We start from the raw sequence: 23,120 nt of genomic DNA on the forward strand, positions 1-23,120 counted from the left end.
TGATTTTTTTATGGAGCCCCCAGCCTGGTCCCAATCCCACACTCCGGGGCAGCTGTTCCCACTCCACAGGCACAGAGTGACCCCACCAGCACTGGAGCAGCTCGTGGGAAACTCAGAAAAGGATTCCCTGAACAGAGCAAAGACAACTCCTACTGTACACTGAGAAAAAAAAAAAGGGGGGGGGAAGGGGAAAAAAAGGGGAAAAAAACAGGGAAAAGGGGGGGGGGGAAGGAAAGAAAGGGCTAAAAAGGTGGGGGGGGAAGGGGGACAAAAGGGGATAAAAGGAAAAAAAAGAAATAGAAGAGAAAAAAGGGGAAAAAAGTGGGGGGAAAGAGAAAAAAAGGGATAAAAAGTGGAAAAAAGGGGGAAAGGGGGAAAACGAAAAAAGTGGAAAAAGAAAACGAGAAAAAAAAGGGGGAAAACGAGAAAAAAATGGGAAAACGGGGGAAAGGGGGAAAAAATGTATCGAGTGCCTGGAGCTGTCAGAAAGATTTCTGCAGCTTTGGCAAGACAGACACAACTAATTTAGCAGGGCCTGGCTGAGGAATATTAAGGAATATTAAGCTGTCAGTGTGGATGATAGGAACTTAATCACTGGGAGCAGATCAAAGCTGGGCAGTGGTGCTGGGATCCGAGGGCTGGGATGTGCAGGAACAGCCTGTCCTGCAGGAGCAGCCCCTCCTGCCACGGCACTGGCCCTGGGATTGGCTTTTCGGGATGCTGCAGTGTGAGGGGTTTACCTTCTTCTTGTCGGAGCTGGGGTTAATGCACGGGAGCAGCAGTTTGATGTTCAGTGTTTGTTAGAGCACAGTCTCACCAGCCGTGAGCTCTAACTAGCCAGGCAGAAAATGGATGCCTCTGACTTCTTCTAAAAGGTCTTTTTAAGCATAAACTTATGCTTAAACACAAACGTACGCATCAACTATCCAATAACCAGGTGACACCGACGTTATTTTTACTTTTAACCCAATAACTGACCACCCAAGGTTCGCAGTGGGGACCTTTTCCAGCGAATTAGAAAAAAAAACCCACCTGAAACCAAGAAGAGGAAGGTTCTTGGACCCTTCGAGCAAACACTTGAGGAGCCCTCAAGCAAACACTGCATTTGACTTGAGGCTGTGGAAAAGGCTCCCAAAATTGAGTGACAGCACTGGGATTGTGGGTGTGGAGTTTGGATAGAAGTGTGGGATATCACAGGGTACAAAAACCTAGAATTTAAAGTTTTAATATCCAGTAATATTTATGGGGCAAGGTGGAGGATTTAAGGCATCGTCTAAGTCCTTCTTCTTCACCTTCTTCTTTCTCTTCTTCCCGGGTTTGGGTGGTTTTCGGTAACTGGGTGAAAAAGGTCCCATTGCAGACCTTGGGTGGTCATTATTGGGTCAGAAATATAAATAATAGAGGTGTCTTTATTTAATTATTATAATTATCACTTAAATAACCTCGGAAAGAGTTAGAAGCTCTCCATTTCACCGCGTTTCTCTAACTTGTCAGTTAGAGCTCACGGCTCGTGAGTAGATAGATAAATATCTGTAAACAGATAAACAGGTATCTGTAACAGATATCTGTAAATAGATAAAAAATAACAAACGTCCAAACCCAAGCATCTCCCGTGGATTATTCCTCCTAACCTTAGCAAAAAATAAACCAAAATACCCAAAAGTACTACAAATGGTAGATCACCCCGAGTGTCCCAGGGCCAGCAGCTCCCCCTGGCACCAGGTGCCAACGATGTCCCTTTGTGCCACCTCCTCCATGTCCCTTGGTGCCACCTCCCGAGCAGCTGGGGAGGGAAAATTCCCACCTGGATCCCAGCCGGAAGGAAACTCCCGTGGCTGCAGGGATTTAACCTGCCTTTCCCTGGGATGTCTCAGCCTTTGGCTGCTCCGGTCATTTTTCCTGGGGTTTGTTGTTCAGGGGGGCGGAATTCCCATAAAATCTGCTCACACCTGGGGCTGGGAAAACCCAGAGCTCGCTGCTGGAGGGACAAACCCCTCTGGCACTGGGTGGGCACTGCATCAGCCCAATCCTTCCCGGTGCAGACAATCCCTGGGAGCCTCAGGCTCTGCTCCAAAGGCCTCGGGAAAAGCTGGGATCCTTTGGGATGTCCTGCAGAGCTCCAAGAGTCCGATGCACCTAGTGAGTCCCTTCCAACCCAGGATATTCTGGGATGCTCTGACACCTCCCATCCCAGCCAGAGGTGGAATCCAGCAGGATTCTCCATCCTGGCAGGAACAAGGCTCTGCAGTGCTATTTTTAATAACTTTATTTTTGGGAATTTGCAGCGGCCCAGCCTTCAGCAGCTCCAGAGGCCACCGGAGCCCCCAGCGTGCTGCCCAATTAAGGCTCCCCGATTAGGGAGCCCGGTTACATAAACCTAATTAGCAGGGCTCCGCTTCCAGCACGGCCACTGGCTCTGCTAATCCGGGATTTGTCCTGCAGGAGCCGATGGGAGCCGGCAGTGCCAGCCAGGCTGCTCACGTGGAATGAGCCAGCCCTCGGGGGCCTTAATCCTCTCAAACGGCCCCAGACGGGATCTGCTGCTGCCAAAAAAATAAACACAAAAACACCGGGAAAAACATCCTCAAATCTGGGGAGAAAGGTCAGGATTAGGCTGGAGCAAAGCTGGAGCCTTCAGTGCTGGCCCAGCCCCAACAGGAACGTTTTGGGATGGGGGAGAGGCTGCAGCCACTCTGCTGGAACCGAAAAAAGGTGCAGCACCTCTGCTGCATCCCCAAAAGTGCTTCCCAACGATTCTGGAGCTGGTGCTGTAGGAAAGGGAAGTTCCTGTGCTGCCAAGTTCAGCAGAAGCAGCCCTAGAGTTGAGCTAATCTTAATTAGGGATCACCGGGCTAACCCACATCAATCGCAGCATTCCCCAGGCACTGGAGGATGGCACCAGCTCCTGGTAATTGGATCACTCCTCGAGCTCTGAAAATCAGGATTATTCCAAGGGAAATAAATCCCGAGATTTGACCACAGAGAAAATTCGGATCCTGTTCCTGTTCATTTCCTTCCCAGCTTTTCAGGCTTCGGGGTCGTGATATCAAACTCGACTGACAAACAGAAAAGCTGCAAAGTTGCTGAATAAAAAAGGAAAGAAATGAGGGTGCAGAGCACTCAGGTGACGGGAAGATCTCAAATTTTAAGCTAAACCACCACGCCAGAGCCAGGAGAGGCCCCAGCTCTGGCTCCCCTCACCAAGCCCATCCAGAGGGAGCAGAGCAGGGCCGGGCTGGGATGGATTTCATGGAGCACCCACTGGGGATTTTCCTGCTCCCACTCCCGTCCTGGGTCGAGGGGGGCAGTTTATTCCCTGGATTGCGGGGAGGTAAGGCCAGCACAGCACCCAGAGCTCTGGCAGCACCGTTCCCCCTACAGCAATCCGAATTTAAAACCCGTTGGTGGCAGCTGGGAGAGAGGCAGGAGTCGGGCTCCTAATCCCTGAAATTAAAGGGGATCCAGAAATCCCAGTTTGGGAGTTTTCTTCCTCCCGAGCTTCCCACAGACACTGTGTGGCTGCCTTGGCCAAGGCAGCTCTCACACAGCCTTCAATAAGGATTAAATCCCACGCTGAGACACGGCTTCATCGCCCCAGAGCATCCCAAAAAAAACCCTTTGGCAAAGGAAATTCCCCCTCCTGGAGCTCGGAACTCGGGGAATTCCAACCCTCACTTGGATCTGGGCTCAGGAGCAGCTCCCCAGGGCTGGTCCTGCTCCCAGGATGATGTTCCCGAGGTCAGGGCAGAGCCAGGGAAAGGGACCAACCCCTGCCATCCACCTTCCCTCAGGTGAGTCCTTATCAAACACCCCCAGGTGAGCCCTTATCAGCCCGCGGCACCACAAAGGGCCATAAAGGGCCCGGAGGTGACAGCTGTGCTCCAGGTGTGCCCCAGGTGGGGCGGGGCTCTTTCATCTCAGGGAAAAAAAAAACCCGGCAGGATGGGCTTGGGCCTTTATGGAGACCTTGGGAATTTTTTATTCCCTGGCATCCATCCGTTGGGAGCAAGAGGAGCTGGGCCGTGCCGGCGCTGCCCCATCCCGAGGGATTTAGGGTGACTCCAGGGGTGACAATTCAGCAGCGAGAGCCCCACCAACATCCCCAAAGGAAGGATGTGGCTGCGGGGACAGGAAAATCCGGGGAAAACACGGCAAGTGGAACAACCTGGTTTGGCCACCAGACCTTTCCTTTCGCCAAACTCCCCGAGGACGCGGCACGGTGGGATTTTATCCGCAGTGGGATTTTCACCACATCGGGCACATCCCAAGGGCACAGGTCCCCCCTCATTTTTCCCTGTCAAGCTCCAGCCGTGCCCGTGGGAAGGGCAGTGCCAGCCCCGCCAGATGTCACCGCAGGTGTCACCCCGGGCCCGGGGACCTGCCTGGTCCTGCCCGGGCAGGGGCTGGCCCCGTCCTTGGGCCGGCAGCAAACACCCCCTTATCTCCCGGCCCTTATCTCCCGGGCAAACAGCGGGGTCGCTCCGTGCCCGGCCCGGACAATGTTTAATTACCCCGATGTTTAATTACCACCATGTTTAATTACCCTGGTCCTCGTGGGAAGGGGCAGCCCGGGGGGGGAGGCGGGAACTGCAGGGGAATTCCACAACGGGAGATGAAACGGAGCTGGAAAAGCAGCGGGTAAACAGCCAGGGAATGTCCCAGTGGGATCTGCTCAGATCCCTGTAGGGAAGGGAATACTGTGTCCCAAATTGCAGCCAGGAATGTCCCAGTGGGATCTGCTCAGCCAGATCCCAAATGCCAGCCAGGGAATATCCCAATGGGATCTGCCCAGCAGGAAGGGCTCACAGCATATCCCAAACACCACAAGCCCCAGTCCCGGGACGTTTCCCCTCTGTGGTGTGAGGAGTTCCCTCCTCCTGGCAGATGGGAATTCCCGGCTGGAGCAGGAGCTACTTCTGACCCAGTGCTGGGTCCCCAAAAACCTTCCTCACCGCTTGGAGGGGTTTGCTGATCCCCTAAATCTCTCCCGGGGGGAAGAGCAGGGCACGGGAAGGGTACAGCCCCAGCAGAGCCCCCCTGTCCCTGTCCCCACATCCCTGTCCTTGTCCTGTCCCCTGTCCTGTCCCATCCCTGTCCTGCCCGTGTCCCCATATCCCTGTCTATGTCCTGTCCCATCCCTGTCCTGTCCGTGTCCCCATATCCCTGTCTCTGTCCTGTCCCTATCCCTATCCCTGTCCCTGTTCTGTCCCTGTCCTGTCCCCGTCCCCCCGAGGTGTCGGGGACCCCCCGGCACAGCAGCTCCATCCCAGCGCATTCCAGGCTCCAAGGCCGCATCCCAGAGGCAGGAAGGCTCCGGGAAGGGCCGGGAGCACACCGGGGAGGTGTTAAAGAGCCCGGCAGTTGTTTATAACCCGCCGGGAAGCGGCGATTTCCCCTTAATCCTCTGCGAGCGCCGCTTTACGAGCCGCGGAGCCGCACCGACACCTGTCCCAGGAACCCCGGAGCACAAAAATCCCAAAAATCCCCAAAATCCCCCGTCCTCACCTGCCCGAGCCACCACCCCCGGGCTCGACCCCCGGGGGCTCCTTTGGGGTCACGCTGGAGCTGATCAGCTCAAAATAAAACTTAATAAAAATAAAACAGGAGGTGTCAAGGCGCTCCCGCTCCGGGCTGGAGACGGAGCAAGGGGGAAACCCACAGCGGGTCCCGCTCCAAGGGGAATTCCTGCTGAAATCCCTGCTCCCCACCCGGACATTCCCAGCAGCGGGATGGAACATCTGAGGTCTCCCAGCTCCTTCCCAGAAGGTCTCAGTGTCAGGAATAAGGAATTCCTTCCTCCCAAGGAACTGAGGAGTTCCTCCATTGAAGGAATAAGGAGTGGCTTTTGTTGGATACATTTCCAAAATTTGCTCGTCCTCCAGGGAGGTTGGAGCTGAGATCCCTCCTGCACACGGGGATGGGGCTGACGGAGCAGAGCTGGAGGTGAGGAACACAGCAGCTGCAGTGGGGGTTTTGGGTCAAAGTCCCCCCAAATAACACCAAAACCCCCAAATTTGGGGTTAAACCACCCCTAAGCCACTGCAGAACCCTCAAACTTGGGCTGAAAACCTGCCCCAAACCCCTCAAATTTAGGGTCAAACCCATAAAAGCTCCCCAGAACCCCCAAATTAGGGATAAAATCCCCTCAAAATAACAGCCAAGCCCCCCAGGCACTGATTCCTGCTGCCTTGCAAATCCTAACACTTCCCTTATCCAGCCAATCCCTAGTGGAAGGGTTTGGGATTTGGAGACTGCTGGGTTTAGGAACGCCAGGAAGAGTTTTGGGATTTGGAGACAGCCAGGTTTAGGAACATTCAGAGAGATTTGGGGATTTGGAAACAACCGGGTTTAGGGACATCCAGAGGAGTTTTGGGATTTGGAGACTGCTGAGTTTAGGAACACCAGGAGGAGTTTTGAGATTTGGACAGAGCCGGGTTTAGGGACATCCAGAGAAATCCCAGCCAGGCAGGGGAGGTCAGCACGGAACTCCTTCTCCAAATTCTGCCAGACACCAAACCCCTCGGCATGGAGTGCTCCAGCTTCATCCCAGTGCCCGAGCAGGGAAAGCCCCAGCAGCTCCCACCCTCTGCTCCTGCCCCTTGGGATTTTTAACTGGATTAACTGGGAGTCCTTCCCACCCATCCAACAGCAGCAGCTGCCTCTCACCCAGCCCCAAAAGGCTCCGAAATGCCAAATTCTCCCTCCTCAGACATCACAACTTGGAGCATTCTCCTCCTCAGCCGGGCCACACAGCCAAGGCATTCCCACATCCCAGCTGGAAAAACAGCCCCGGCCCAAGAGCTGATTGCGAGTTTACTTTGTGATAAAGCTGCACGCAGGGCTCCGATGCCTCCATCCAACAATTTGGGGGAGTTTGGACACAAAGCAGCTGTGGGGAACGTCGTGCAATGCTCCTGCCAGGGAAAAGGGGGATTTTCTCATGGAAAAGGGGCATTGTCCCACAGAAAAGGGGTTATTTCCCATGGAAAAGGGGAAATTACCCACAGAAAAGGGGCATTTTTTCCAGGGAAAAAGGGCATTTCCCCACGGAAAAGGGACATTTCCCCATGGAAAAGGGGCATTTCCCATGGAAAAGGGGCATTTTTCCCATTCAAGAGGGGTTATTTCCCAATGGAAAAGGGGCATCTTCTCAGAAAAGAGGCAATTTCCCATAAAAAAGGGAGCATTTCCCCATGGAAAAGGGGTTATTTTTCCCCATGGAATGCAAAAGCAGCACCCACATAATTCCAGCCTGGAGAGAAGATCTGAGCAACAGCTCCAGGAGAACAAGAAGTGCCTCCCCTGGGCAGGTGCCCCCCCAAAATCCCCCAAATCCAGGGGTGCTCCTCCCCTCCCAGATGTGCCCCCACCCAGAGGAAGCCGCTTCTCCACCTGCCCACGGATTTGCCTGAGCTTTGTTTTCCAAGATTTGCTTATCACCCCCATCCCAGGCTTCTCCCAGGACTCTCCCGCCCACGGGGTGAAAACACCAGGGAATCAAAAATAAGACGGGAATGAACTCGAGGGAACGCTCCAGGAGGAAGGAGCTGGAGTTCTAATTTTAAAATTTTCATGTTAGAGTTACCTGAAGTGATTTAATTTTCAAGTTCTTTAGCTTTAAAGTCATTTAATTTTAAAGTCATTTAATTTAAAAGTAATTTAATTTTTAAGTCATTTATTTTTAAGTAATTTAATTTTAAAGTTATTTAATTTTAAAGTTATTTATTTTTGAAAATTTAAGGGATTTTTCAAGCATTGCAGTGCCTCAGTGGCTTCCTCCTGGAGATTCGGGATTCACTGCATGTGACGGATCCCAAGCTCAATATTCCATCGCTGGCCAGGAATTTCACACAGGGGCTCCTGAGGAATTTAAGGACTTGCAAGTACCTTTGTCCTTAAGCAGGAGGCTTTAGGAAATCCCAGCCCTAATCCCTGTGTGCCTGCTGGAAAAATGGGATAAAATCTCCTCATCTCAAAGGAATATCGGCCTGGAGCTGCCCTGGGAAGAGCCTGGAAGCAAAGGAGCTGCAGCAGGGGAGGGCATGGAAAACCTCGGGGCAGCTCCTGCGAGGGCAGCAGAGCTCCCAAGGGAAAAAGAGCAGGAGTTTCACGGGATCAGGGAATGGTCTGGCTCGGAGGGGAACCTTCAGGATCACCCAGCTCCACGGCTTTGGTGGCCAAAAGCCGCCACCAGGCCAAGGAGAAGGCCGGGACACAAAGGCCGAGGGAGAGGGAGGTGAAGGGATGGGGACGGCAGCAGAGGGAAGGATTTCCTGGGAGCCCGTTCCTGAAACCCTCAGCCCCTGCGCCCGGGCGCTCCCGAATACTAATCAGAGCTGAAAAAAAAACCACCCAACAATTAGGAAGGAAAGTCTCCTGGCAGGGTTTCTCCTGGAGACGTCGGGCTGGTTTTGTTTCCGAGCGGGAGGAAGTGGGAACCGCTCCTGTTTGTTCTGCGGGAGAAAAGAGAAAGCTCCAGTGTTTTAATTTCTCCGCTGAAAACCCTGGAGATTTGGCCTGAAACGGAGCAGAGAGAGGCTGATCCAGATCCACCCGCAGCCTTTTGTTATAAGAAAATATTTGAGTCGGGTGGTTTTTTTTTCTTTTTCTTTTTTTCCCTCCCTCCCCTTCTGCGTGGGCAAAGAAAGGGGCAGTGGATACAAAGCCGGCATTTTTTTGTTGTTGTTTTTCCCAGAAAATATCAATGAAAAGAGCATTCCAGAGGCCAAGGGCGCAGCGCAGCTCCCGGGGCTCTGGAGATGTCCTGGCTGAGCAGATGAACCCCGGGAAGGGCAAAAATATCACCTCAAAAAACGCTTTTTGTTAGACAGGCAGGTGAGCAGCACTTGGGGAGCCTAATTCGGGTTTTTTTAGCAGATTTGTGGGACACACACGAGGCTGGGAGGAGACGAGGCCACACAAACTTCATTGACTTGGAAGAGCAGCTTGCAAAAATCCCTGAATCAACATTTTCCTTCTCTTTTCCACACGGGAGGGCCTGAAGCGGCACCTCGGCAAATGAAATAAATCGGGTTTAGTGTGGGCTGTAGCAGCAGCAGGAGGAGATGGGACAGGAGCCGGGACGGGAACTGGGAAAGGAGCTGGGGAAGGAGCTGGGACAGTTCCTGGGTGAGGAAAAGCAGATCCCAGGACAAATCCCAGCATCCCAGGGCCGGAGGGGACTCCTGGAGCGCAGAGCAGTGTGAGAACAGAGCTGGGGCTGGTCCCAAGGCCCTCAGGGCCCTTTCAAAGCTCTGCTGGGCTCGAACAGCTCTTCCCCCACAGGGAGCAGCCCGGGGATGGACAAACTGTGCCATTCCCGGCTAAAAACTTCCCAAAAACCCGGCTTTTCCGAGCAAACCCCGAATGCCTTCTCCATGGAAACCCGGGCTGGGGCTGGTATCGCCACTGGAATTCGCCCTTGGCTGCAGCTCGGGAGGAGCCCGGACAGGGAAAGCTTTCAGCTCGGGAAGTGCCAGCCCGGGAGTCTGGGAGTGCTCGGGAAGAGCTCCCGAGGCGGCCAAAGCCGCGGGATTATCCCGCAGTAATTCACCCACTCCCAGGCGCAGCCGTGTGGAAGCGGAGCCAGACCCGGCTCCCGATCCCTCCCCTCCCCGGGGGGACAGTGCAAAAGGGACAGGGAGAGACAGAGCAGGAGCTTCCCAGGCTTGTCTTTGGGAGAAGGGAGCACGTGGAGCCATCCCACGAGGAGCACAGCTCCGGGAATGCTGGAGATCCCACGGCAGACCTCACCCAGCGTCCTCCTGTCCCTGTGCACACCTCCCCAAATCCCACATTCCCAGCTCGTGCTCATGGATCAGCAGCATTCCAGAGGAAGTTCAAGTTTTCCCAAGTGCTACAGGGTTTTTGGCTGAAGGCAGATCCATGAAAGTCACATCTGTCACCTCAGATCCGCTCCCTCCTCATCCTCACCCCTCATTCCCTCGGTGCTCGGCTCCTGGGGAGCCAAGGACCAGATCAGGCTTTTCCAGAACCATGGGGAATCCGGAGCTGGGAGTGACCCACAAGGAACAAATCCAGCTCCCAAATAACTATTCGGGTTTGGGGTCTGTGCTTCCATGGGCAGCCCAGGAGGTCGGGAATGGCCTTTCCCAGGGAGCAGGGATGGAGCAGGGATGGAGCAGGAATGGAGCAGGGATGGAGCAGGGATGGAGCAGAGATGGAGCAGGGATGGAGCAGGGATGGAGCAGGAATGGAGCTGGGATGGAGCAGGGATGGAGCAGGGATGGAGCAGGGATGGAGCAGGGATGGAGCAGGGATGGAGCAGGGAATGGAGCAAGGATCGAGTAGGGATGGAGCAGAGATGGAGCCGGGATGGAGCCGGGGATGAGCAGGGACGGAGCAAGGAGCGGAGGCAGCGCCGGGAGCGGGGGATGGAGGCAGCACGGGGAGCGGGAATGGCGCAGGACGGGAATGCCGCGGAGCTCCGCTGCCATCCAGCGGCCGCGGGATCCAGCAGCGGCCGCGGGTTCGCTGGAAGCCGCCGTCACCTCCCGTGCGACTCCCGACACAGCGAACACCCCCCGGATGGGTTTTCCCCAACATCCCACCTCGTCCGGAGCGGCCCTGCAGGGTTTAACTGCCGCTCCCGGAGATATTGGTCTCTCCATCGGTTTTTTACACCTTTTCCCAGCTTTTTCAGCTCAGAGAGCAGAGGGCTGCTCCAGAGCCAGGTTGGGAAAGCTGGGAATGTTCAGCCTTCAGGGGAAAAATTAAAACACCTTCCAGTGCCTGAAAAAGCTCCAGAGGAGCTGATGGGGGGATTTGGACAAGGGATGGAGTGACAGGACACAAGGAGTGGCTTCCCACTGCCAGAGGGCAGGGCTGGATGGGATGTTGGGATGGAATTCTTGGCTGCCCCATCCCCGGCAGTGTCCAAGGCCAGGCTGGACGGGGCTTGGAGCAACCTGGGATAGTGGAAGGTGTCCCTGCCATGGCAGGGGTGGCACTGGATGAGCTTTAAGGTCCTTCCTGTCCCGTTCCATCCCATTCCCGGTGATCCCAGAGAATCCCGCGCGCCCCCTGCGGGCCGTGCCGGGCACTGCAGGCGCTGCCGCTGCTGCCGCCAGGGGTCAGCGCGAGCCCGGGAGAGACCCCCGGAATCCCGCTGGAATACCGCTGGAACCCCGCTAGAACTCCGCTGGAACCCCGCTGGAACCCCGCTAGAACTCCGCTGGAACCCCACTGGAATCCCTCATTTCCCACCCGGGATGTGCTCCCAAGCCCTCCACCAGGATCCCGCATCTCGAGCCCGGGATGTGCTCCCGACCCCCAATCCATGGGAAACCCTTCCAAAAGGGAATCTGTGGTGGCCCTGGGGACACGGGTGGCCCTGGCAGCGCTGCGGGAATGGCTGCTGACCTCTGACCTTTGAGGGTTTTTGCAGCCGGAATTATTCTGTGATCCCACGGGATGCCGCAGGGGCTGAGCAGGGTCAAGGAGTCGTCCAAACCTCACGTGCCCCCAGCAGCCCCGGGCTCCCCTGGAGCATCCCTCAGGGACAGATCCTGCTCTGGGATGCCCGGGGCACCGACCTGCACCGAAGGATTGACGACAGGAAGATTTCACAGCCAGGGTTTGAAAAGGAATTCATGGAGATCGTGATAAAGACCTGGCCAGCAACTCCAGGAGAGGATCCCTGCAGCCCCAGGGAGGATCCCTGCAGCCCCAGGGAAGATCCCTGTAGCTGGATCCATCCTTCCTGCAGGACTGCAAGGCCAGCTTGCACAGGAGCCTGTTCTAGGGAAGGTGTCCCTGGTCACAGCAGGGGCTGGGACAAGATAAACTTCAAGATTCCAAATCCAAACCATTCCAGGAAGAAGTGCAGCACCAGGACAGGACTCGGCCACCACAAGCACCAACACCTGCACCACAGAGCCAGAAACCACAGGATATCCCCCAGAAAAAGGGGAAAACGCAAAAAAACCCAAACCCCAACACCAGCACAGCCCAGAGGAGCCAGGGAGGGCTGGGCTGATAAAAACTCTGCCCCAACTCAGCCCAAAGAGCTCAGCTGGAACATGTGGAACCACAGGAGACTCCTGGTGGGAAGGGATGAGGTCAAGGGCTTGGCACATCCATGGGATGCTCAAGGGAACACCACAATCCACTGGATCCTCAAGGGAAAACAACAATCCATGGGATCAAGGGAACACCACAATCCATGGGATCAAGGGAACACCACAATTCACCAAGGGAACACCACAACCCCGAGGCACTGGGGAGGGTCTGAGCTGCAGCAGGACCACTCAGAACTGACTGAGAGGAAAAGGAAACGTCCCAGCTCTGTTCAAACAGAGGCTGCAGTGCCAAAAGTCCGGAATCAGGAGCTGTTTCAGCCCCTCAGAGCTCCAGGTTTGCACTTCCCCGCTCTGGGAAGAGCAAACTCCAGGCCCTCCTGGATTTGTGGCCAACAGCAGCTCACTCCCCACCCAGGAAATCCCATTCCATCCTCCTCCTCCTCCCAGGCCAAACACCCTCGACCCCGAGCTGTTCCCAGCAGCTCCTCAGGCTCTTATCCCACGTCACACCCAGATGACAACACCAGCACAAATCCCCTCAAAACCCAAAGTCTGGCACGGTTTTCTAGCAGGAAAAGGGATTTCCCATCCCGAGGAGGGTCACAGCAGCCTCCCTGCCCAAGGGAGCCTTCCAGCTCCTGCCCTGGAGCCACCAGGAGCCCCTCAGGACACTGTCCCCAGTGATCCTGCCAAGGGTCCCCCTGCAGCCACCACTGCCTCAGGAGAGTGGGAAAAACCCACCAGCATTCCCCTCCTGAGGGAAAGAAAGGAAAACCTCCTGGGAAGCTGCAGCCTTTAACCTTTCATCCATTACTCAGCAATAAAACCCCGGGAAAAAAACTCCTGTTGGGGATTTTAAGCTGGAATGGCAGGAAAAAAATTCAGGTATTGATGAAAGCAGTAGGTCCAGCTGTCAGAACAAACCTGGCTGCTCCCTCATTCCCTCACAGCGGCTCCCTGGATTGGGCTTTTCTTTTTTTTCCCCCTCAAGACAGGGAAAATATAGTTTTCCAAGAAATCCAACAGGAAGGTGAATAAAATAAAATAAAATAAAATAAAATAAAATAAAATAAAATAAAATAAAATAAAATAAAATAAAATAAAATAAAATAAAATAAAATATAAAGGAAAAATACATGTTTTTGACTCACCTCAGGGCAGCAGGATCTGTCCTCCGGGAGTGCAGGGAATCCTCCTCCAGAGGCAGGATGCTCAGAGTAGCCCAGAAAAAGAGGGAATTGTAGCCTCAGGCTGTAAGTGCTGCTTTTCCACACGTGTCCCCGGGGAAGTTCCCTGTGCTGGAGCCCGTCCCAGCAGGATGATGCCAAAAGCAGTAAATCCACGGGGTTTGGGAGGAGCAGGTGCCATTCCCAGCTGCAGACAGAAGGGAGCATCCAAATCCCATCCCAGATCCAGGCTGGGAATCCCAGCGCAGAGGAACCATCCAGGGACAAATCCCGGCTCGGCAGGATCCCGGTGGAGGGGACAAGTGACAGTGCCGGGCGTGGTCAGGCCCCGGTGTCCTCCCCAGGAGATCCCAGCAGCTCCGACGGAATCCGCCCCTCCGGGAATGCCAAAACCTGCGGGGAAACAAAGGGTAGGATGAGGGACGGAGTGACCCCGTGGCCAGCCCTTGCTGTCCTCGGGGCACCTGAGCACATCCCAGGGAGCAGGGCTGCGAGAGATCCCCAAAGCCAGCTCCAAACCCTGCCAAACGTATCCCTGTTTGACTCCATCGGGATCCCTGTTTGAATCCATCCAGGGAACAGAGCCCAGGGTTGATTCCTCGCAGGGGATCACAAGGAACAGCGCTGGCTCTCAGAGGTGACAAATCCCAAGCTGAATTCCCATCAGGAAACCAGGAGCTGAGCTCAGGACTGGTCCCACTGATCCTGGCACACAGGATCCCTGTTGGAATCTATCGGGATTCCTGTTTGAATCCATGCAGGGAAAAGAGTCAGGGTTGATTCCTCACAGGAACCGCATCTCCTGCTCACAGCAAACAGCGCTGGCTCTCAGAGGTGACAATTCCCAAGCTGAATTCCCGTCAGGACACCAGAAGCTGAGCTCAGGATTGGTCCCACTGAGCTTGGCGCCCCGGATCCCTGTTTGAATCCATCGGGATCCCTGTTTGAATCCATCCAGGGGAAGGAGCCCGGGGTTGACTCCTCGCAGGAACCGCATCCCCCACGCGCGGCAAACAGCGCTGGCGCTCAGAGCTGACAAATCCCAAGAATTCCCAAGCTGAATTCCCGCCTGGAAACCCGGAGCTGAGCCCCCCGAGGCTGCGGGCAGGGCTCAGAGGCGCTGCCGGGGATGCGGCGGGGCACAGCCTGTCCCTTATCTCCGGTGACAACCCCGGCGGAGAGCCCGGCACAGGAGCGGCTCCTCCCCAGAGCAAACCCCCGACAGCAGCGGGGACAGGGGACAGCCAGCAGGGGTTTTTGGGGGGGTTGGAGTCCTTGCCGTGTGCCAGGTCCCCCCGGAGCCCCCGGCGTGGCCACCCCGCTGGCCGGGCTCGCAGCAGCCCCGCTCGGGCTCGTTAGGGCTCCGCTGCCGCCGGCACAAAGTCCGTATTTGTTTCCCCGCAGGGGTGGAAAGAAAGGGGGTTTTGTGTTTTCTTTCCTGCGCTCTTTGCAGGCTGCGGGGAGTTTATTTGACACTCCGGCACTCTTTGTGAGCTGAGTGCCCCGGGATAAATGCTGCCCTTAAGAGTTACTTGGCGTTAGACAGAGGGACCCTCTTCAGAGGAGAATGGGGGCTTGTTGGGATGGGGTGGGAGGGGGCACGGGGAGGGGGGCCCGAGGAGAGCCCTCATAGAAGGGTCTCTGTCCTGGCCTCACAATGGAGTGAATTCTTCAAGATACCGGGAGCTGAAAGGAAGGAAGGAACTTTCCTCCTTTTTAAAAAGGATTTTCAGGAACAATTGAAGAAGCCATAAAAAGGGGAGCATTATTCCCCATCCAGGCCGCTGGGCTGGGAAGCTGCTCCCTCCCCCTCCAAGCCCTGGGTTGGGCAGATCCCACAGAGCCCACTGGGACCGGCAGAGGGGTGGCAGGAGGGTCACAGGCAGTTTATTGAGGGGACTGCCCCTAAAGGGAGGAAATGATGGTTTGAGTTTTATCTTCCCTGTATTGCAGGTCCTGTGCTGCCCAGGGCTGCAGCTCTGAGCTCACAGTCAGTGTCACTCAGCTCTGCACACAGCAGGGACACAAAACAAATCCTTTCCCAAAGGGACACCAAGGACAACTTTCAGCCCCAAAGCACAAACAAGGCTGGCTGGAGGGAGGAACAAGAAGGATGGGACCTCACAACCTGCAGCTGCCATTGGACAATTCAACCCCAAGGTGCAAATGGACCAAAACTCATCCAAGTGTCACACCTGGTGACCCTTTGTCCATTTGGGGACCATTTTGGGCCCCCCTTGGGTGTAGCCCTGGCCAGGCTCTTGTCCTGCCCAAGGTGGATCCTGGAGGCCTTTGAATAAATCTCTGCTTTATTCTCCAGCTCTGTCCAGTCTCTGTTCCAGCTCAGCCTTCCCAAGGCATCCCCATGACCTTTGCCAGCAGGAGCTGTCCTGGTCCTTGCCAGCTGCCACTTCCATGAGCCACCTTTTCCTGCCCCCAGGCCCTTCTGCCTCGGCAGGAAAATGGATTATCCCGGGATGAAACCCCCAGAGCTGGAAGCATCCTGCAGGAACTGCTGTCCCCAGAGACACAGCCAATGTCCCTGCAGCCAGGGGATGGCATTTCCATGGAAAACAGCTGGAGAGAGCCCTGCAGCTGCTTCCAGGTGAGCAGCTCCTCCTGCCCAGCTCACGGGGAGTTTTCTGCACACCCTCAGGCTCTCACAGCCCAGGAAGAGGAGCTCAGCTCTGGCTGGGGAGCTTCACCTCCAGCCCGGCTCCAGCACAGACCCCAACCCCCTCGGGGTGATGGATTCACTCCCTCCCGGGTGGCCGAACCCCCTCCAAGCCCAGCCAGGCAGGACCCTCCTGCCCCCAGCACCTCCTCAGAACCCCCAATGGAGCCCTGCTGGTCCCCCTGGCACCCCAGAGGATCCCTCTTCCCCTCTTTCCCTCCAGATGCTCAGGAAATGCTGGAACAAGAGCCAAAGCAAGCCCCAGGAAGAGCTGGCTGTGAGGAAACCTCCTGGAGCTCATCCCAAGCCCCCAGCAGGGAAGGAAGCTGCTCTCCAGGGTCTGGAATTGCAGAGAAAGCTGCTGGAACTCCTGGAGTTCCCGGCCTCAGGGACAAGCAGCCGCCTCTTGGTGTCACTGGCAGCCCAGGTGGCAGCGCTGGTGGCAGTGTCCCTCCAGGGCCACCTGCCCTGGCCGGGTTTGTGTGCCGGGAACGAGGATGGGCAGGGCCACAGGAATTCCCTGAGCTGTCACCCCACAGCTCCCGGAGCACCCCTGGCTGCACCTCCGGCCTGCCAGGGCACTCAAAAAATGGCTTTTCTCTTACAAACGTGGGAAAAACTTCCAAAAATCCGCAGGATTCAGCCTGAGAGTGCAGCTGAAAGGAGCAGCAGGAGCTGAAACAGTTCCACGGACAGCAGTGACACTCCAGCCACCCCAGATGGGGACAATGTGACACCGAGGTCCCAAACTGCCACCCCAAGCTGGGGACAGTGTGACATCGAGGTCCCCCAGCAGCTTCTCCCACCTGAGCCCGAGCAGGAGCCCCGACCAGCCTGAACCTCCCGCACGGCACAAAACGCCTCTGGCCCTGCTGAGCCAGGCCTGGTCCCTGCCAGGCTCAAGGCTGCCTTAGGCTGAGCTTTACCCAGCAGACCCTCGGGAGGTTTTCCTGCAGCTCCGAGCCCCTGCCAGGGAGAAAAAGCAGGAATAAAACCCGGGAGGAATCAGCTTCAGAAACAGCAGACCACATTTGCTCCTGATACAAAACCCATTCCGAGATTTATAATTTTTTCTCCCCTCTCAGGAAAGCTGCACAGCCACCCAGGGATCAAACACAAATTTATTTAAAGGCTTAGGTTTTAGCCTTCAAAAAAAAAAAAAAAAAAAAAAAATCTGTGGCTTGGCAGAAGGAGCAGCCAATTGAACTGAAGGAAATCGAACTGATCACTACTGAGGGCAGGGCTGAGGGCTTCACACCTCATCAGCCCCGGGGGGAAAATCCCAGCCAGGAGGGACCCGAGGTGAGAACAACCCTGACCTCGGGCCAGGAAAGCGCTTCCTGCAACCCCAGTGTTGTGGGAGAGAGAAGGGGAAACCCAAAAATGGGAAAGGGGGTGTTGGAACCCTGGTCACTGAGAATTTCAGACTTTCTGCGCTGACAGGCTCTGACCCCCAGGCAAACACTGCATTGACCTGAGGCCGTGGAAAAGGCTCCCAAAATTAAACAACAGAACTGGAATTATGGGAGTGTGGTTTGGATAGAAGTGTGTGATGTCACAGGGTGGAAAACTCAGAGTTTAAGGGTTTAGAATACAGTAATGTATCGATAAAGCAAGATGGGGGAGTCAGGGCAGAGGCCGAGTCCTTCTTTTTCACCTTCTCCTTCACGGGTCTGGGTGGGGTTTTGTAATTGGGTAGAAAAATCCTCATTGCGGGCCACGGGTGGTTGGTTGTTGGGTTAAAAGTCAAAATAATTTGGTGTCATTTCTTAATTGGACAGTTTATCCTTTAAAGGCCTTGTAGAGAGAGAGAGACTTGGGGCTCCATTTCCAGTTTATTAGCCAGAAGTGCTGTAGAACTCACGGTTTGTGAGACTGTAACAGAGATAAGAATTAATAAACACCTGAGTCCGAACAAGAAATACCATCTGGCACATTTAATTCTGACCCTGGCAAAAAGAAGATGAAACACAACAAGGGGGAAGCCCTGGAGCTCTAAAATCAGCCTGGGAGGGGGACAGAGCCCCAGAGAGTCCCCAGGGACTGGGAGCAAACCCAACCCCTGCACCCAGAGCTTTGGAGCGGCGTTGTTGGGGGAGTCACGGGGGGCAATAAAATCACTCCCGTGCCGTGTTTACACCAACACGGGGCACCTTTTAACCCCCTCATTGCTGCTTTAAATCCACTTTTCCTGGTGGAGCCAGCCCGGCTGAACAAGGCCACCCTTTGTGAAGCAGCCCCAGCTCCTGGCCGCGGCCACTGCCGCTCCTCAGCCTCTCTTTTGTCGCTTTGCTTTTCTGTTCAAGGTTCAAACAACCCCCCAGACTCCCCCAGGAGGCCACGCTGTGCTCCTGGCATGATCCCCCCGCTGTCAGGGAGCTGCAGGGAGGGGCTGGGTGTGGCCCAAGAACTTCTGATCTCCGAAAATTTAAGGCGCTCTGATCGTTCCCTGAGCCAGGAGAATTCCCAGATGGAGCAGCTTGAGCCCAAAGCTGTCCAGATCCCAGCCAGCTGCTGCTAAAAACCGCCAGGGAGAAGGGATTGGAGCTGCTGGGTTGGACAGATTTCAATCCAGGCAGGAGGGGAATGGAAAAAGTCCAGCCTTGGAAGAGCCAGCTCGGAGCTGAGGGGGCTCCAGATGTCACAGGCAGAGGGAAACTAAAAAACACTCAGGTGGCAACACTCCCTGAGCCCTCCCTGCACCTGTACCCCTGAGCCCAGCCCAGCCAGGCGCAGGTGAGGTGGCACCTGAGCTTAGAGACCCCTGAAGCCCCCAAAAAATCCAAATAATCAGAGCTGCCCCTCAAACGCTGCAGGTGACACCACTCTGCTGGTGTGGCCACCCACTGTCCCCGGCTGCTGGGACATTCCTCATTTTCCAGCCCCTAAAGGGTGATTCCTGCCCCACCTTCCCTGGGACATTCCTCATTTTCCAGCCCTTCAGGGGTGAATCCACCTTTCCCAGCAGGTCCCAGCCACTCCAGAGAGAGCTGGAGGATCCTTCAGCCAAGGGAGGCAGCCCCAGTTCAAACTGTGTCCTGCCAACATCCCAGAGAGTGGGATGAGCCCATTTGGGATTTTTTCCCTGTCTCAGCAGGCAGGAGGATCCTGCTGGACCCCACAGCCCTGGGTTACTGGCTCAGCAGAACTGGGGGACCCTCCTGTTCCCAAATCCCTTGGGCAGGGGAAGCACCTGCAGCTCCTGGGACTGAACCTGCCTGAGCAGAGCACCTGAGCCCTGCAGGGACCCAGCAGAGCCTGGGCCAGCATTCCCAAAATCCATCCTGCCTCAGGAGACACCTCAGCATTCCCAAAATCCATCCTGCCTCAGAGACGCCTCTCAGGTGTCACCACTCCTGCCCAGGGCAGGGATTTTGCCTCCTCCCTCCCAGCGGGACCATCACTGCCACATCAAATGGACTTTCAGGGGTGCCACATCCTCCAAACCTTCGTTTCAGGACAGCTGAACACGGAAAGCACCTGATAAACTTAAAAATAACAAAAGCTGGGAATAGCAGAGCCAGCTGTGTCTGCAGCAGAGCCTGGGGAAATGAGAGCACACAGTGATTGTGTCCAAACCGGGGCTCCAGCACATCCCACACCAACCAGGAAGGTTTCTATCCGCAGTTCTATGGGGAAATGAGAAATATGAGGTCCTGAAAGCATCACCTGCCTGCCAGAAGAGAGGGCCGCTGTCCTCGGGAACCCTGCTCCACTTTCCCGGCTGGAATGTCCCTCCACAACCGCGGGCAAAGCCAACCTCAGCCTCTTCCCGAGGCCTGAGTCACCGAGGCTCTGCCCCCACTTCCCTCCCCGCGATTATACAAAGATGTCTCAATTAGCGCAGAGCTGAGCAATTCCCGCAGCCTCCAAAGCCTCGGGAGGAAATCCCGAGCCGGCAGCGAGCGACACCGACAATGTCCGGGCCATACGAGCGCCTCTCGTTCCTCTCAAAGCAACCTCAACCACCCTTTTCCCCAGAGAAGCATCCCCGGAGGGGTCCCGGAGTTCCCCCGGACACGCCGGGAGCAGCCAGCGCTCCTCTCCCCGTGCGCTGCCGGCTGCAGGTCTGGACTGGTGTGGGCTTTGTGTTCCAGCCAGCAAAAGAAGGGAGTCATTCATATTTTTACCTTTTTTTTTTTCCTTTTTCTTTTTTTTTTTTTTTTTCGTTTTTCCGGGATTCACACAAAAGTGCCCCTGTGCATCCCAGATCCCGGGAATGGCCGGGGGTGGGGACACCCCGAGCCGAGTCACCCCGGGGCTTGGGGACACCCCGGAGGGGAAGGGACTGCCGGGGCTCCGAGGGGCTGCAGACGCTGCCCAAGGGCACCTGCCCCGGGGCGAGGCTTTCGGGGAACGAATTCCCACGGCGGGGAAGGGAAAAGCCGCGTGTGGGTCCCTAAAAATAAATCAAAACCCCCACCAAAAAACAAACAAACAAACAAACAAGCAAACAAAAAACACTAAAAATTCCGCCAACAAGGAAGGAAAAGAGCAGCCACACGCTTTTCCTTGGAGAGAAGGGGGAAATTCCGCCCCGCCCGGCGGGACCTGGAGCATCCCGGGCAGGGGAAGGGTGGTGGGGACACAAAGGGGATGGCACAGGGGGAAAGACGACAGCGGACCCGCGGTGCCCCCCCGAGCCGGGACCCCCGGCAGGAGCCCCGTGGGGACCCCCCGCGCCCCCCGGGGCACCCACCTCCACCTCCAGCTCCGCTTCCACCTCCGCCGGCAGCGCCCGAAGCCTCCCGGGGCTGCGGCTCCCTCGGTGCGCGGAGCGGCACCTTCCTCATCTCCTTCATCCTCCTCATCCTCATCCAGAGCCTCAGCCCGCTCCGGGGGCCGGGATACGGCCGCTCTCCCATCTCCCGGCGGGAATCCCGCCGGGATGCGGAGCGGGAGCGGCTCCTCGGCGGCCGGGGATGCTCCGAGCGCGGCGGCCGGGCCATTCCCCCCTTTATAGCCCCGCGCGGGCGGCGCGGCTCCACGGGACTTGTAGTTCCTCCCCCCGGCCTTGGAGCCGCCTCCCCCCGCCCTTCTGGCCCTCCCTCCGTCCCTCTGTCCGTCCGTCGCTCCGCGGGCGCTTCGGGAGGAGCCGCGGCTCGGGGCGGGTTCGCTCCCCGAGGGAGGGAGGGAGGGAAGAGCCGATGGTTTTCCCTGGGAAATTCCAGGTTTCCGCATCCCCGGCACAGCCAGCCCGACGCCAGCGCGGCCCTAAAGTGAATGAGTAACCCCAAAACCCCGGCACCGACAGCGAGCCGGGTGCCGGCTCTTGCTCCGTTTAATTATTCTCCCAATTATTAATTTAACTTAATTATTAACCCATCCGAGGGATGGAGGGGCAATTAACCGCGCTGTTGGCTCCGGGGCTCATTTAAGGCCAGTCCTCCCCAGCCCTGGGTGCTGCTGGAGCCGTGTCCCCTCGGTTCCCGCTGCCCTCTGAGCCCCACGTGCTTTGGGGAGGGACCTGAAGGGCACAGCGGGCACCAGGAGGGGGTGGCACGTCCAGGAGTGTCGCCTCCAGGGGCTGTGACACAGGGGAGGGTGCAGAAGGTGCTGCTCAGGGTGGGGATGATCCTGCACAAACCTGGTCCAGGTGGGAAATGTCCCACCCCGGCAGGGACAGGGATAAGGGGACAGGGATAAGGATACATGGACGGGGACATGGGGACAGGGGCAGTGACATGGACAGGGGGACAGGGACATGGGGACAGGGACAGGGATAAGGACACAGGGACATGGGGACATGGGGACAGGGACAGGGACAGGGATAAGGACCCAGGGACAGGGATATGGGGACAGGGTCAGGGACAGGGACATGGGGACAGGGACAAGGACACAGGGACATGGGTACAGGGGCAGGGACATAGGGACAGGGACATGGGGACAGGGACATGGGGACAGGGACACGGATCCAGCCCATCCCCACCTGTGCCAGGCTGGGATTTGCCACCCCACAGCCCCAGAATTTCTGCTGGAGCAAAACCACAGAAGTTTTCTAGGGCAAGGGGGGCCGAGGGAGCAAGAGGGAGAGAGGAGGGGAAGGGAAATAAAAAAAATCCCTCCTGGCAGCTTTTCAGGGCCCGGAGCTGGAGTGGAAATGCTTCCCTGCCCGTAATTGCCTGGAGAGCAGATGAATTTCTTGAAGAAACCGCAGCAGAAACGCTGCACAAATCACATTGTTGTGCTTGTGTTGGCTGCCGGCTGAAGGAGGGAAAAGGTCATCGTTGAGGGGATATTAAAAAGGGGGGAAAGCCATATTTTAGCGCTGTGCAGGAGGGGGTTGAGCTGCGTTTTCGTGGCCGCGGTCTGGAAATTCAAACCTGTTTGGCAAGAGGCGGAACGGGGAGGGAAGAGCTGGGACAAGGCTCCCGGTGATGGAGCTCCTCCTGCCCCCGGGTCCCGGGGAGTGTCCAGGGCCGGGCTGGATGGGGTTTGGGGCAGTGGAAGTGTCACTGAGCCGACTCCACCCGAGCTGGGTGCCCAGAGGGCTCCTGCGGGCTCACAGTGGCCTTGGATGTCTGGGATTTCCCAAGGCAAATTTCCCTTTCTGAGATGTAATTCCCAAGTTTTATTCCCATTTCCTCCAGAGCCCAAAGGAGCCCGCAGGACTCGGCACTGTCAGACATCATCTCCCAAAAACACCCAAACCCCTGGAGCTCTCCGAGGCTCTGCCACGGCTTCTGTGTCACCCTCTGTGGGGTGGAAGGGACCACGACAGCCCCTGGGTGCCACTCAGGCCACCAAGGTGAAGGAATTCCCGAGGAATTCCCATAGAAAGCTGTGGGACACTGATTTCTGGGATGCTCCCAGCCCTGGCCGTGCCCGAGGCTGCCCTGATGGTGGAGGGTGTGGGGAGCTGCTGGAATAGGCTCCAGCATTCCGGGCCCTGCACACACCGCTGGCATTGCCGGGAGGTGCCAGCCCTGCCCCTTCCCGGCTCCTTGGAGAGCGCAGCATTCCTGCCCTGCATTCCTGAGCCGCGGGGAAAAGCCCTGGAATGCTGGGGAGGGCGGGGAAGGAGCAGGATTGCCCGTGGAGCAGGGAATTAAGAGCCTGGGGGCGGGAGGATGACAGCCAGATGTTCCCGAGGCCCAGAGAAGTCTACAACCCAAAACGGCTTTCCTACAATGCTTGGACTTCTCAACCCCAAACCCCACCGTGACCCGGGAAGGCCAAAAAACCCCAAATTTCCCACCCAAAAGGTGCCACTCCAAA

General features: G+C 56.5%; 1 long non-coding RNA gene across 1 annotated transcript in view; it reads right to left on the reverse strand.

Annotated features, from left to right (window-relative positions):
- LOC136299283 (uncharacterized) overlaps positions 1–20,841 on the reverse strand; it is a 41,522-nt gene extending 20,681 nt beyond the window's left edge. The window contains exons 1-2 of the long non-coding RNA XR_010723475.1: positions 20,602–20,841; positions 13,193–13,621 (exon numbers count right to left, since the gene is read on the reverse strand). This is a non-coding gene — a long non-coding RNA (uncharacterized lncRNA). The remainder of the gene's footprint in view (positions 1–13,192; positions 13,622–20,601) is intronic.
- Positions 20,842–23,120: the final 2,279 nt, after the last annotated feature.

The sequence above is a fragment of the Chamaea fasciata genome, unplaced genomic scaffold (assembly GCF_029207755.1).
Source record: "Chamaea fasciata isolate MVZ Bird 193981 ecotype frontalis unplaced genomic scaffold, bChaFas1.0.hap1 SCAF_19, whole genome shotgun sequence".
Classification (NCBI taxonomy): Eukaryota; Metazoa; Chordata; class Aves; order Passeriformes; family Sylviidae; genus Chamaea; species Chamaea fasciata.